This window comes from Miscanthus floridulus, chromosome 5 (genome assembly GCF_019320115.1).
Source record: "Miscanthus floridulus cultivar M001 chromosome 5, ASM1932011v1, whole genome shotgun sequence".
NCBI lineage: Eukaryota > Viridiplantae > Streptophyta > Magnoliopsida > Poales > Poaceae > Miscanthus > Miscanthus floridulus.
Window position 1 is genome coordinate 7,971,401 of NC_089584.1, and position 12,893 is coordinate 7,984,293.

The 12,893-nt window shown below is 43.5% G+C and overlaps 1 pseudogene; it reads left to right on the forward strand.

The window, feature by feature from the left end:
- The window catches only part of LOC136454204 (uncharacterized), a 28,830-nt pseudogene that overhangs the window by 2,958 nt on the left and 12,979 nt on the right, over window positions 1-12,893 (forward strand).

Consider the following 12,893-nt stretch of genomic DNA (forward strand, 5'->3'; position numbering starts at 1 on the left):
TTCTTATTTATTTAACTACAATTGAATTTTTATTCTTTTCCTATTACATAGTTTTCACTTTTTTATTCACTGATGTTCGTGTACTATACACATGATGTTCGTGTAATATACAATTGATGTTCTAAGATATGTTTACAGATGTTCAAGTAGTATAAGAGAGATGTTTCATTATTATCTTTGAATATTGACATGATACTTGCGAGATGTTCTATGAAATATTTTAGTTTTTTCAAGTAATATTTAGATGATATTTTTTTGAACTTAAATGGTTTGATATGCTTTAATAAAGAAAATATTTTGTATTTATCACAAGACACTTATATGGTGCAATGGTTGGGAATTTACATCTTAGACCAGTCTTACGTTCAATTCTATGTAATTACTATTTTGTGAATCAGTATTTTCTAGTTGTTTTTCCTGAAGAAAGTGAATCATTATTTTCTAGTTTTTTTCCTGGACTTTTGGAGTAGTGGTACAGTAGTAGTGGCCTAGTGGGGCTGGACTCCTACAGACGTGCGTAGTACTACTGCACTAGATATGAGTACTCCGTACGTTCATCCACTGCATCGTGAGCGTCTCTTGCGCCGGTCAAAACCAAGATGCATGCGTCGTATGAACCGGCGAGCACGAACGGGCGGGCGGGCGGGCGGGCCCTCAAGCGCGAGAAAGCGTAGCACTGTAGCTGGCGGGGAAAGCGCGAGGCAGCAGGTGGGAGCGGGCGCGGGCCTGAACCGAAAAAGAAAAAGAAAAGGCCCAACACACAGCAAAAAATAATTTTCAGGGGTCGACGCGGTGCTCGCTGCCACCCAGGTAGGTAGGTAGGGGTTCCCCACGCGCGCCGCCCCTCGCATGCTCGCCTCCTCCCTGTCTCAGCGACGCACAAGGCTGCCGACGCAAGCGCCCTCCCCCTTCTCCGTCCTCGTCGTTGCCGTCACCGCTCCCCCCCTGCCTCGTCGTTTCCATCTTGCTACCGACGCCGGCTCTCCCTCCTCGCACTGGCAGCTATCCCCCTCCCCACGCCACCGCCGAGCTCCGTCTCCTCGCGCTGGCGTCTCGTGTCGTGTCCTTTTCTTTTCTTCCTCGCGTCCTGTGGAAGGGGGAAGGGAGAGCGAGAGGCTTGACCGCATCCACTAGTGGGGCTCGGTATGGGGGAGGCAAATGCTCCCTGGGCGACGCCGCGGTAGGCGAGGAAACCCTAAACTATGACGACGATGACGTCGAGATGGCCGACGCGAACTCGAACACGGAGCAAGCCCTTGATGGACTCTTAGGATCAACTAGAAGTAGATCTAGTGGGTTTACTTCACTATTGCAAGTGTATAAGCCATGGGAATACTGAGAAGACTTGGAGAGAGAGAAAAAGAGTAGAGGGCCATACCTTTCGGGCTTGGTAGAGAAGGAAGAAATCGCCATGGGAGTGGTGATGCAGTGAGGGGTGACGGTGACGCGGTGTCGTAGTCGAATGCCATGCGGTGGAGACGTGGTCTAGTGGCAACGGTGAAGGTAGTGGCGCTTCCCGTCGCTCATAGCGCTCCCTTGATCGGTTAGGGTTAGGTGGGGAGTGGCGGCTGCGATGAACCTCATGTCGAGCCCCAGTTCCCACCTCCTTTACATAGCGCTACGCGACGGGGCCCACCAGCTAGGAGAGCGACTGGGTGCCCCCGATCAGGGCGCGAGTCAAGGGCCCAATTGGTCGTTGGGCCAAATTGGTGGAGATCATCCTAACATTCTCCCCCTTGATCTTACCTTATGACTTAAACTCAACTTACATTATCTTTTTCCTATTCCATCACAGATCAGTGCATAGAGCGTGTCTCATCATCACGGTCAGTTGCCACTAGATTAAATATCTACAATGCACCTCTCTGTTTTAAAACAGATACTCAACTAGACCCTTAGTATCCAGAAATTATAGGTTTTCCCATAAACCCATGTCGACTGTGTGTTCTCTGAACGCACTGGGTGGTAAGCCTTTGGTAAGTGGATCCACAAGTACTTACTCGATACTTATGTGCTCAATGCTTTCAAAATGATTTTTTATTTTCTCATTTACAACATATACCTTAGTGTCAACGTGTTTAGCAGCACACTTGACTTTTTATCTTAGGAGTTAACTTACTTTATATGGTTATTGCTATTGTCTACCATTGTTAAATTCGGGTATAAATTTTCTTAACCTCCTTTTGCCTGTTCTTTAAGCCTCATGACAAGCTATACTATGGTATGCATCACTGATGATACCACAACTGTTTCTTTGGAGCTTTTCCATAATAATACTCCAACTGCGAGTGTTAGCAACTGCTGTGGATTTTACTACACATCTCGCCAAGACTTAACTTGTGTACCCTCAACTATTTGAGTGTACTTATTCTTTCTTATTCAGCATGAGACCTATGATACTTTGCAAAATTGCAAGGCAATCTCAACTCAATTCTAGTGATCTATATCTAAATTGAACTTCTACTAAAATATCTCGGATACATAAACTACGTCAGGGTAAGTTTTTACTTGTACTTGTACACTCATCAAGCTTTCAACAGCTGAAGCATATGGAACCATATTCATTTGATCGATCTCATATCGGTTCCTGAAACACTTAAAGTTCCCAAAACTATTATCCTTGACTATAGGAGCAGGCATAGGTTTACTTACATGCATACTTTATTTCTTTAGAATCTTTTCTAAGTATGTCTTTGCGATAGTCCTAATACCCTATTTTCTTCTATCTCGGTGAATTTTGATTCCTAGAACCAATGCCGCTTTACCAAGATCATTCACATTGAAACTTGAGAACAAAACTTCTTCTCCGATGACAGATTAACATCACTACTAGTGAGTAGAATGTCATCTATTCACAGGATGTGGAAAATAAATTTTCCATTCTTGATCTTCACATAATGCTATTGTCCTTCTCATTTTCTTTAAAATCCAAACTTTCTCATCGTTTCATCAACTTCAAATATTACTGTCTAGAGACTTACTTTTAATCCATAAATGAATTTCTATAGGCGACATCCTATACATTCTTTTTCTTCCATGACAAAACCTTTCGGTTGTGCCATGTAAATTTTTCATACAAATCTCCGTTGAGGAATGCCGTCTTTACATCCATCTAATGTAACTCTAAATCGTAATGTGCCATTAATATCATTATGATTCTAAAAGAATCCTTACATGAGACTAGAGAGAAAACTCTCATTGTAATCTTTTTATTCTCTTTGCGTAAAATATATTGCTATAAGTCGTGTTTTATATCTTTCTATATTCCCTTTAGAGTCATATTTTGTCTTGTAGACCCATTAACAGCCTACTATTTTGGCTCTATTAGGAATTACTTCTAAGTCCCAAACATCGTTGGTATCCATCGAATTCATTTCAACTTTCATACCTTCTTACCATTTAAACGAGTAAACGCTTCTCTTGGTTTCTTCAAGTGAGGTGGGATCACCCTTCATTTGAATTTCTTTACTAACATAGACTTTATAGTCATTGAAAAAACTAGTTTATTAATTCTTTGAGACCTTCTAGGGCCTCAGCTACTGGCACTTTCATATGGGGCTGTTGTTGCTCTTTATTGCCAAGGGGCAATTGATTCTACAGGCTCCTATATTACAACATCATTGTTTATATTTTTCATCTTCTTCGAAGAGTCAACAACATGTGTTGTATTAGTCATACAACATCAACAGGTATTGAAAAACTTGTTGCTCCTGAGTCACTGGAGTGGGCACGCAGTCCCTCTTTTCTTCAAGACTTAGATCTCTACATACCTCTACATACCATGCTTCCCTAGATCTTCTCATCTTTTTTAAAGATGGTATATCTTCAAATACCTTATTTTGGGTTCAATCTGTTAAAATCTCATATGGCACTTTAAGCACCACCTCAACATATTTGAGGCTGACTACGCTATCTTCCTGTCAAAACTTTAAAAGGTCCAGGAATTTAGCTATTTCCCTGCTTAGGGGTATCATTGTTGTGACGTTGTACTCCTTCAATGATTTCATCTTAATTAATCTTTATCTCACTCTTAATGAAGAGTATCTTTCTTAATTGATCTTAATATTCTCCCCCTCAAAATATGGCATGAACTTTACTGTCATAATTTCGATAACTTTTCAGAAAGCATGTAAATGAGGAGACACTTATAACTTACTTCACTCACATGATTGTGTTATGTAAACAAAGTTATTTCTTGATCCGTTTAGTAGTACACTTTCCTTAATTCACTTTAAGAACTCAACGCGGTCTTTCATTAGCAGTATTTTTATAAGTCACGCTTGTATCTTTTCTTATCTTTTGGTTAGTATTGACCATGACAATACATTTCTATTGTGTCAAGGTCAATACTATGACAGCATAAGAGCTATTCAAACTTCTCTCGCTATGTGGGATAAAAAAACATGTGAATCATCATAAAACTTCTCTCGACATGTAGGATTAACTAGCATAAGTACTATGCCAAAATTTCTCCTCATGCGGGATATATCTATACGAAAACTTAGTCATGACGACTAAAACATTCACTTATACTTTATTTTCCAATTAAATCTTCTCGTTGATTCCAATTTAATCAGAAAATTGGTAAATTAATAAAAAACTATCCTAAACTGGCTTGACTCAAGCCTTTTCATTCACATACCCCAGCATTGTAGCCTATTGGCATGCAACCGAGTGATCTCGTCGGTTAAAATAAAACATATAATATGCTTCTGCATCAATTCTACATTAGCGTTGGACAGAAAATAGAATTAATGCATAAAACTCATAAATTAACACGAAATCCATATAACTGCTCTTCAAAATTAAATTCTCTCGTTGGTTTGAATTTAATTGGAAGATAATCATCACTTCATCGCAGCAGAAGCATATTAATAAAATACATTCTATTAGTTCAGGAACATTTCTTGGTCCTTATCTACTCTCTAAAAAATTGACCATGTTGGTGTGAAATTTATCAGAGATTTAAAACTCAAACTTGAACTCAATATAATATTATCATCATCAACGTTGGTTAAAAAATGACAATACCATAATCTGACTTAAATAAAACGGACTACTTCTTTAATGAAATTTTCTCGTTGGTTCCAATTTAATTAGAGGATAAACATGATCATAATTTACTAAATATAACTGCTCTTCAAATTAAATTCTTCCGTTGGTTCGAATTTAATTAGAAGATAATCAACATTAAACTTTGTAGTGGAAACTTGATAAATTATTTATCTACTTTTCAGAAGCATCTCATTGTACTCCTCTACTTTATGAGCATTTTATCCCGTTGGTTTAAAATTAAATAGAGATAAAAAACTAATCAAAATTCATCAAGATTCGCTTCTGGAAATAAAAAAACAAATTTATAATCATTATCGTGCATAAGGCCTGACCCTTCAAGCACTCGCGCGCGGCCCAGCACGCAGCAACAGCGTGCAGCCTAGCAACGCACTGCAGCGCGCGGCCCAGCAACACCTACACACGCGCTCACGGTGCCTCCCCGCGCCCAGGTCGCAACCTAGGCCTAGGCTAGGATTTCTCTCGCCTGCCTGGGCTGAATTCGGCCCGCGCAATCCGTACCTGCCGTCTTGATCCGACGGTTGTGCGCAGCGATCGGGAGATCAAAAGTCATCCCCTCCCGGCCGGCCTCCCCCAAACCCTAACCACATTCAGTCTTCTCCCCTCGACCCTCTCTCGCCGAGCGACGGCCGCCCAGTTGATCATAGGAGGAAGATGGCGCCGCCGTGGGCCCCCTCGCCGGTCAACCTCGAAAACCCTAAACCTCATTTCCTCCCTCCCCTTCTCTCTTAGTGCCGAGATGGAAAACCGGCGGCTGCCGCCATGGCGGCTAGAGGAAAAGAGTGGTGGCACCACCGTGGGGGCCCTCGTCGGCGAGCGCGCTCACCCAAGGCTGAGCTCGCCACCGGCGAGCGGCCTTGCGACGTTGCCCTTGATCCCCGAGCCTGAGGCAGAGGCTCCGCGGTGGTGTGGCCTCCCCGGACGACGGCCCGAGAACTGCTTCTCGCGATTTCTTCCTTCTCAGCCAAGCCCGAAAGGTATGGCCCTCTAGTCCTTTTCTCTCTCTCTCTCCAAGTCTTCTCAGTTTTCCCATGGCTTATACACTTGCAATAGTGAAGTAAACCCACTAGATCTACACCTAGTTGATCCTTAGAGTCCATCAATGGTATCGGAGCCAGGTTAGGTGGGGAGTGGTGGCTGCGGTGAACCTAATGTCGAGCCCTAGTTCCCACCTCCTTTACACAGCGCTGCGCGATGGGGGCCCACCAGCCAGGAGAGCGGCTGGGCGCCCCGATCAGGGCGCGAGTCAAGGGCCCAATTGGTGGAGATCATCCTAACAGCCCCAGCAGCTGAGGTCTCCGCCAGCGCCAGCGGCGGGCAGGCGGAGAAGGCAGGACCAGAGGGAAAGAAGAAGAGGAAGAAGAAGAGGAACAAGGGGAAGAAGAACAAAGGGAGGTAGGATGGGCCGCTCACCAACATCGCGGACATTAATCGGTAAAAACCGTTGCAGAGGGTCATATCGAGCCCAACAACCGATTTAGACATTTCGAACTAAAAACTGTTAATTATTTCAAGTGAAAATTTGCTTTATGGATAAATAGTTTTGATTCGTCTGGTGGAAGTAACAAAGATACACTGCTCATGTTTTTAATAGACACATTACATGTTCATAGATTTGTGTTTATAATTAGCATTCTTATTATCTGATATAAAAAAGAATTCAAAATAATAGCTTTGGAGGCATAATTGCTTTAAATTAAAGAATATGTTTAGGTTGTTGTGCCTTACTTCTTTTGATCTCAAGAGGTACAGAGTTTAGCTTTTGAGATGTCTTCTTGGCAGACTGTTTTGTTTTATAAACAATTTGTAGTTATTTAAGCCATGGTTGATTTCTTATCATGTATTGATATTCAGAATCAGGCTTCCATTACCACTGATTTGGCCCAGGAGTCTGTTTTCTTTTTGCATCCAGTATATGTTAGGTTGCTGAATTTCACAAACTCCTTTTATCCTTGATGCAGATTTGTTCTTAACACTTGCAAGCGCTTGAAGGAGAAGTCGTACCTTGTCTGGAATGCTGTTGGCTGCCTTGGTGTCACTGCTGTCATTGATCTTGTTAGAGAGGTATGCAATGCTTATGTTGAACAGTGCTGCACTACTGCTAAAAGTTTATTTAGTCACTGGATAAGTTTATTAGAAAAAAAATAGTTTAACTAATAAGTGGCTTCTTTCTTTTCTACTAAAACAGTATAAATGCCATTGAATATTTGTATTTTAAGCTACTGTTGACCTTTTGTTTTGCATGGCACTTCAATGATAGACCAGTATAAATCGTCCTATCTTTTCATTGGAGATCTGTTGCCCACTGCTTTTACAAGCATCACTGCCTTGGTTCTTTTTGCAGTTCCATGGATTTGTTTGTTTGTGTACTTGAGAGGTTTGGAGTAATTTCAGAAGAATCTCTGAAAAATATTATCATCTACATAGTTGATTTGGTGACCTATCAATTTGCAGTTAAGTTTCTATTTCATTGCTACCATGTTATGACCTCCCTATATCATACTCTGTATTCTGTAATGCAAAGTCATTAACATTCAATTTTAGGAGTTAATATATCAATTGTTCTGTTTAATCTGGCATTTTGTTTGTATATGTGTAGTTTGTGCCGAATTTTTTACTATTTGGCCCTTTTTTTGAAAGTTTCTCACAAATAGACCCCTGACGGAAAGAATTCAGGAAATGGACCCTTGGCTCGGCGCCAGAGTGAATGGCGCTGAGCTCGGCGCCACCGTCACTAGCGCCGAGCTCCTGGGCACAGGGCAATGGCCTGCCAAGGGGCTCGGCGCCATAGTGACTGACGCCGAGCTCGGCGCCGTAGATCCTGGCGCCGAGCTCGGCGCCAGTCACTCTGGCGCCGAGCCCGGAAATATCTGCCGCCGCCGCCGCTCCACCTTTCTTCTTCTCCCTCTCGCCCTAGCCGACCCTGCCCGCGCCGTCGCCGCTCCACCGCCGTGCCCGCTGATAGGTCCTAATATGGCTAGAGGGGGTGAATAGCCTATTTAAAAATCTACAAATCAACTAGAGCAATTTGATTAGTATGACAAATAGCGTAATACAAACTTGCTCTAGCTCTACAAGGGTTGCAAGCCACCTATCCAACAATTCTAGTTGCAATGATTACTTAGGCACCCAAACTAGCTATGTAGGTACTCACTAAGAGCTATCAACTAGATGAATGTAAATAATAAAGCAAGCTCTCAATTCTAATTACACTAAAGAGCTTGTATCAACTAGTTTGCAAGAATGTAAATAAGTGTCTAGGGTGATTATACCGTCGTGTAGGGGATGAACCAATCACAAGATAAAGATTAAGCCAATCACCGGGAGAATGCAAATGACAAGAGACAACCGATTTTTCTCCCGAGGTTCACGTTCCTGCCAACACGCTAGTCCCCGTTGTGTCAACCAACACTTGGTGGTTCGGCGGCTAAGAGGTGTTTCACAAACCTCATCCACACGATTGGACACCGCAAGAACCTACCCACAAGTGAGGTAACTCAATGACACGAGCAATTTACTAGAGTTACCTTTCGGCACTCCGTCGGGGAAGGTACAACTCCCCTCACAATCATCGAAGGCGGCCATGAACAATCACCAACTCGTGCTGATCCTCCACCGCTGCACCGAGCCGTCTAGGTGGTGACAACCACCAAGAGTAACAAGCGAAATCCGCAGCGCAACACGAATACCAAGTGCCTCTAGATGCAATCACTCAAGCAATGCACTTGGATTCTCTCCCAATCTCACAAAGATGATGAATCAATGATGGAGATGAGTGGGAGGGCTTTTGCTAAGCTCACAAGGTTGCTATGTCAATGAAAATGTGCAAGAGTTTGGGCTTTAGCCGGCCAAGGGGCTTTAAATAGAAGCCCCCATCAAATAGAGCCGTTATACCCCTTCACTGGGCAAAACGCGCTCTGACCAGACGCTCCGGTTAGACTGACCGGACCCTGGACTCATCGTCCGGTCCACTGATTTATGCCACGTGTCATTCTAAGTTAAAACTGAACCATCAGGTCACAACGGCTAAGTGCCAACCGGACGCTCCGGTATTACTGACCGGACGCTGGAGCCTCAGCGTCCGGTCGAGTACAGTAAGGGTCCAAATCTGTTTTTCCTCGACCGGACGCGTCCGGTCCACCTCGACCGGACATAGCCCAGCGTCCGGTGGTATACCCTAGCTACTGTACCACCAGGTCAGTGCTACCAGACGCAGGCAGTCAGCGTCCGGTGCATTCGGATCCAGCGTCCGATCACTTGATCGATGCTGGCATCTCTTCTGTCTTCTTCACCCTTGCTCAAATGTGCTAACCACCAAGTGTATCACCTTGTGCATATGTGTTAACATATTTTCACAAACATTTTCAAGGATGTTGGTGATCCACTAGATCCTAAATGCATATGCAATGAATTAGAGCATCTAGTGGCACTTTGATAACCGTATTTCGACACGAGTTTCACTCCTCTTAATAGTACGGCTATCTATCCTAAATGTGATCACACTCACTAAGTGTCTTGATCACTAAAACAAAATGGCTCCTATATTTTATACCTTTGCCTTGAGCCTTTTGTTTTTCTCTTTCTTCTTTTCCAAGTTTAAGCATTTGACCATCACCATTGTCATGATCTTCACCATTGCTTTATCACTTAGAGTGGTGCTACCTATCTCATAACCATCTTGATAAACTAGGTTGCACTTAGGGTTTCATCAATTAACCAAAACCACACTAGAGCTTTCACCCGCGCCACGCCAGCGCCCGCGTCTGCCCGCGCCGCGCCGCACCGCTACTGCTTGATCCAAGGGCTGAGGTGAAGAGGCACACGGATCGCTGACATGGCACATTGAGAGGCCTCCATTCCTCCTCTCAACCTATAAATAACCACTCACTCCCTCTCATTCACACAAACAATAAGGAAGAAGAACACTCCTCAGCATTTGCTTTCGTTGCAGTACCAATGTCTGGAGGGTCGTCCAGAGGGAGAGGAAAGGGGAAGGAAATTACTTGGGGGTGGGAGGGTCCTCTTGGTCCCGATTTCTTTGAGGAAGCTCTTTATGAGAGGTTCCTAGTTGAGAGCAAAAGTGATTTCACCAAAGAGGCACCACTGAGAGGATACGATGAAAGGAAAGAAGAGTGGCCAAAATGCATGCATGGTGAGGACTACCTAGTGCATATGTTCACCGAGGGAATAGATGGAGGTCGTCGTTTCTTCAAATGCTCGCGAGCATGGGTAATTGCTATTACTATTTGTTTTTTCAATATGTTTGTCTTGTATATCACTTACACGACATACTTATTGTAGTCTTCCTTGGCCGAAGAAAACTATGGGTTCAGTAGGTGGGTTGATCCTCGACCTATTTATCCGCATGCGGAGTACATCTACTACCTACAGGACCGTATCTTTGATCTAGAAAGGGAAGTTAGCAGCGGTTACAAGGACAACGAACAGGACGACAACAATAATGGTGTCGATTCATAGGAGGCACTCTATAATGATCCATATTGCATCTGCCCTAACCACAAGAAGAAGGGGCCTCCCCCGTCACCCCCGCCACCACCACCACCAACAATGGGAGGCTACTATGGAGAAGGTGCAACACAATTTGCTATGTGGCCACACTACTAGGATGACTTTATCTTTTTCACATGTACCCAAGTTTAATTACCTAAGGCATATTAGGTTTAATTACCAAAGGCATGGTTTAATTACTTAAGACATGTTAGGTTTAGTAAAAGAAAACTATGTACCCAGGTTTGGTACATGTAGTCACATGCCATTTAATGTGTTTCGTGTGTTGATTTCTATAATGTCGTACGTCGTTAAGTGTTTTTGTAGCATGTGTTCAAATTTAAATACGTCTGTATCATTAAGCGGAATATTAAGACCATTGATAATGAAAACAACCACATAATGAAAAGTTCGATACTATGCCACATTACACAACATATTAATACTACAACTACGTGCCGACAGTAGACATAGGGGCAAATGCACTTCCAAATCCTCAGTCTGAAACGTACTGAGTAAGCAACTCATTATCCGAGTACCAGTCCTTTACTACAACCCTGTTGCTGTGGCTAGGCTTAACTGCGTTGCTCTGACCTGCCTGTTGCTTGTAGTAAGCGGCCTCCGCTTCATCTGCGGTCGCTGCGGCCTGAGTGAAGAACGCGTCGTCATCCTCCTCTGCCTGTAAGCCCACCTCTACTAGAGCGATAAGCTCACTCAGTCTGCCAGTGTTGTTGTCAGCCTCCTGCGCCTAAATGCCCGCCTCTGCTAGAGCGATGAGCTCGCTCAATCTGCCAGTGTCATCCTCAGCCTCCTACGCCTGTATGCCCGCCTCTGCTAGAGCAATGAGCTCACTCAGTCTGCCAGTGTCGTCCTCATCCTCGTCTCCATCATCACCCAACACAATCGGTGATTGAACGGTGCGATCAGCTCGTGATCTATGGCCATCTAACTTCTTCTCCTCATACCTTACACGAGCCACCTCTGTAGCATGTTCCCCGTTGCAACCAATCCCTTCATGTATAAAATACAATCAGTTAGCAACGCGATTATATTACATTTAAAACCAGGCAACGAAAAAAAGGTTTTCAAGCACTCACTGACACATAATATAGCAACATGCTCGTTCAAGACCTAGGCCTGTACTCTTGTCTCCTCCCTTGCCTCATTCCTTGCCCTCTCCTCCTCTAACGTCATCTGCCTCTCTAATCCCCATTTGTTAAGACCAACATCGATCGGGTTACAAATACCGCGCTATCTAGCAAACTCACGCATCTTTTCTTTGTGATGTTTAACGAATAGGTTGACGTAGTCAGGTCCATATCTCCTCTTCCGTGCAATTAGTTGCCTCTTCTTCAGTTCATCCAAGAACTTAGCTTGACCATCATAACATTCCCAACTGTATTTCCTAGTGCTCTGTTCAAAAGAAATATTATATCATAAATGTCTTAGCAAAACAAACAAAATACGATTTCATGTTTACCAGAAAAATAACGAACCTCATCATACTCAATCATATGGCCGCAATAATGGCCTATTCCAAGCTCCGAAGGGACTAGGCCATAGTTGGATTTTACACCACATTCACACATGACAGGAGGTGCTTTGTAGATTACCTGTTCTTTCTTCTTTTCCTTAACCCTCCACGGTTCTTCCAGCCATTGGTTCTTAGGACCATACAACCACTCCTTGAAATGACACTTCGTCATTGAATACACCTAAATAATGAGACATTAGTACATGAACACATATAGCTCAAGATTTTAACACATACACTTTGCACTTACTTCATGCTTGTTTGGACACACAAACTCCAACGTATTCTCAGGGTTTATCACAGCTCGATCTCCGCAATCGCACAGAGGAGGTTCCTCGAGTCGTCTAACTACGACTAGGTGCTTCTCCTTAGCTGTCATTGCCGGAGGGTTAGGGGGGTGAAACCCACCGCTTGAAGTGCTCACGTGGATGTCTCCCTCTAAACTAATCGTCGAAAAAGAGGTACCTAGGATCAAACTTGTTTGCACCATCGATCCACTGAAAGAAAAAGCACCTCTCATGGTCCTACACAACGAGATTCCAACAAAATATTAGTACCATACTTAAACAAATAAAGAAAAAGGATAGTACAAACAATTTCTTACATTAAACCGACTACATGTGTAGAAGCAACGCGCGGCTGTGTCCGGATGTTTCGATTGAAAAACATGAGCCGGCAAACCACAGTCACAGTTAGGGACAGGAAGGTCAGGAGGGACAGGGGCATCTTTGCTAGACGCGTCGGGGTATAATTCTCGAGGACGACCCCGTTTTCGTCA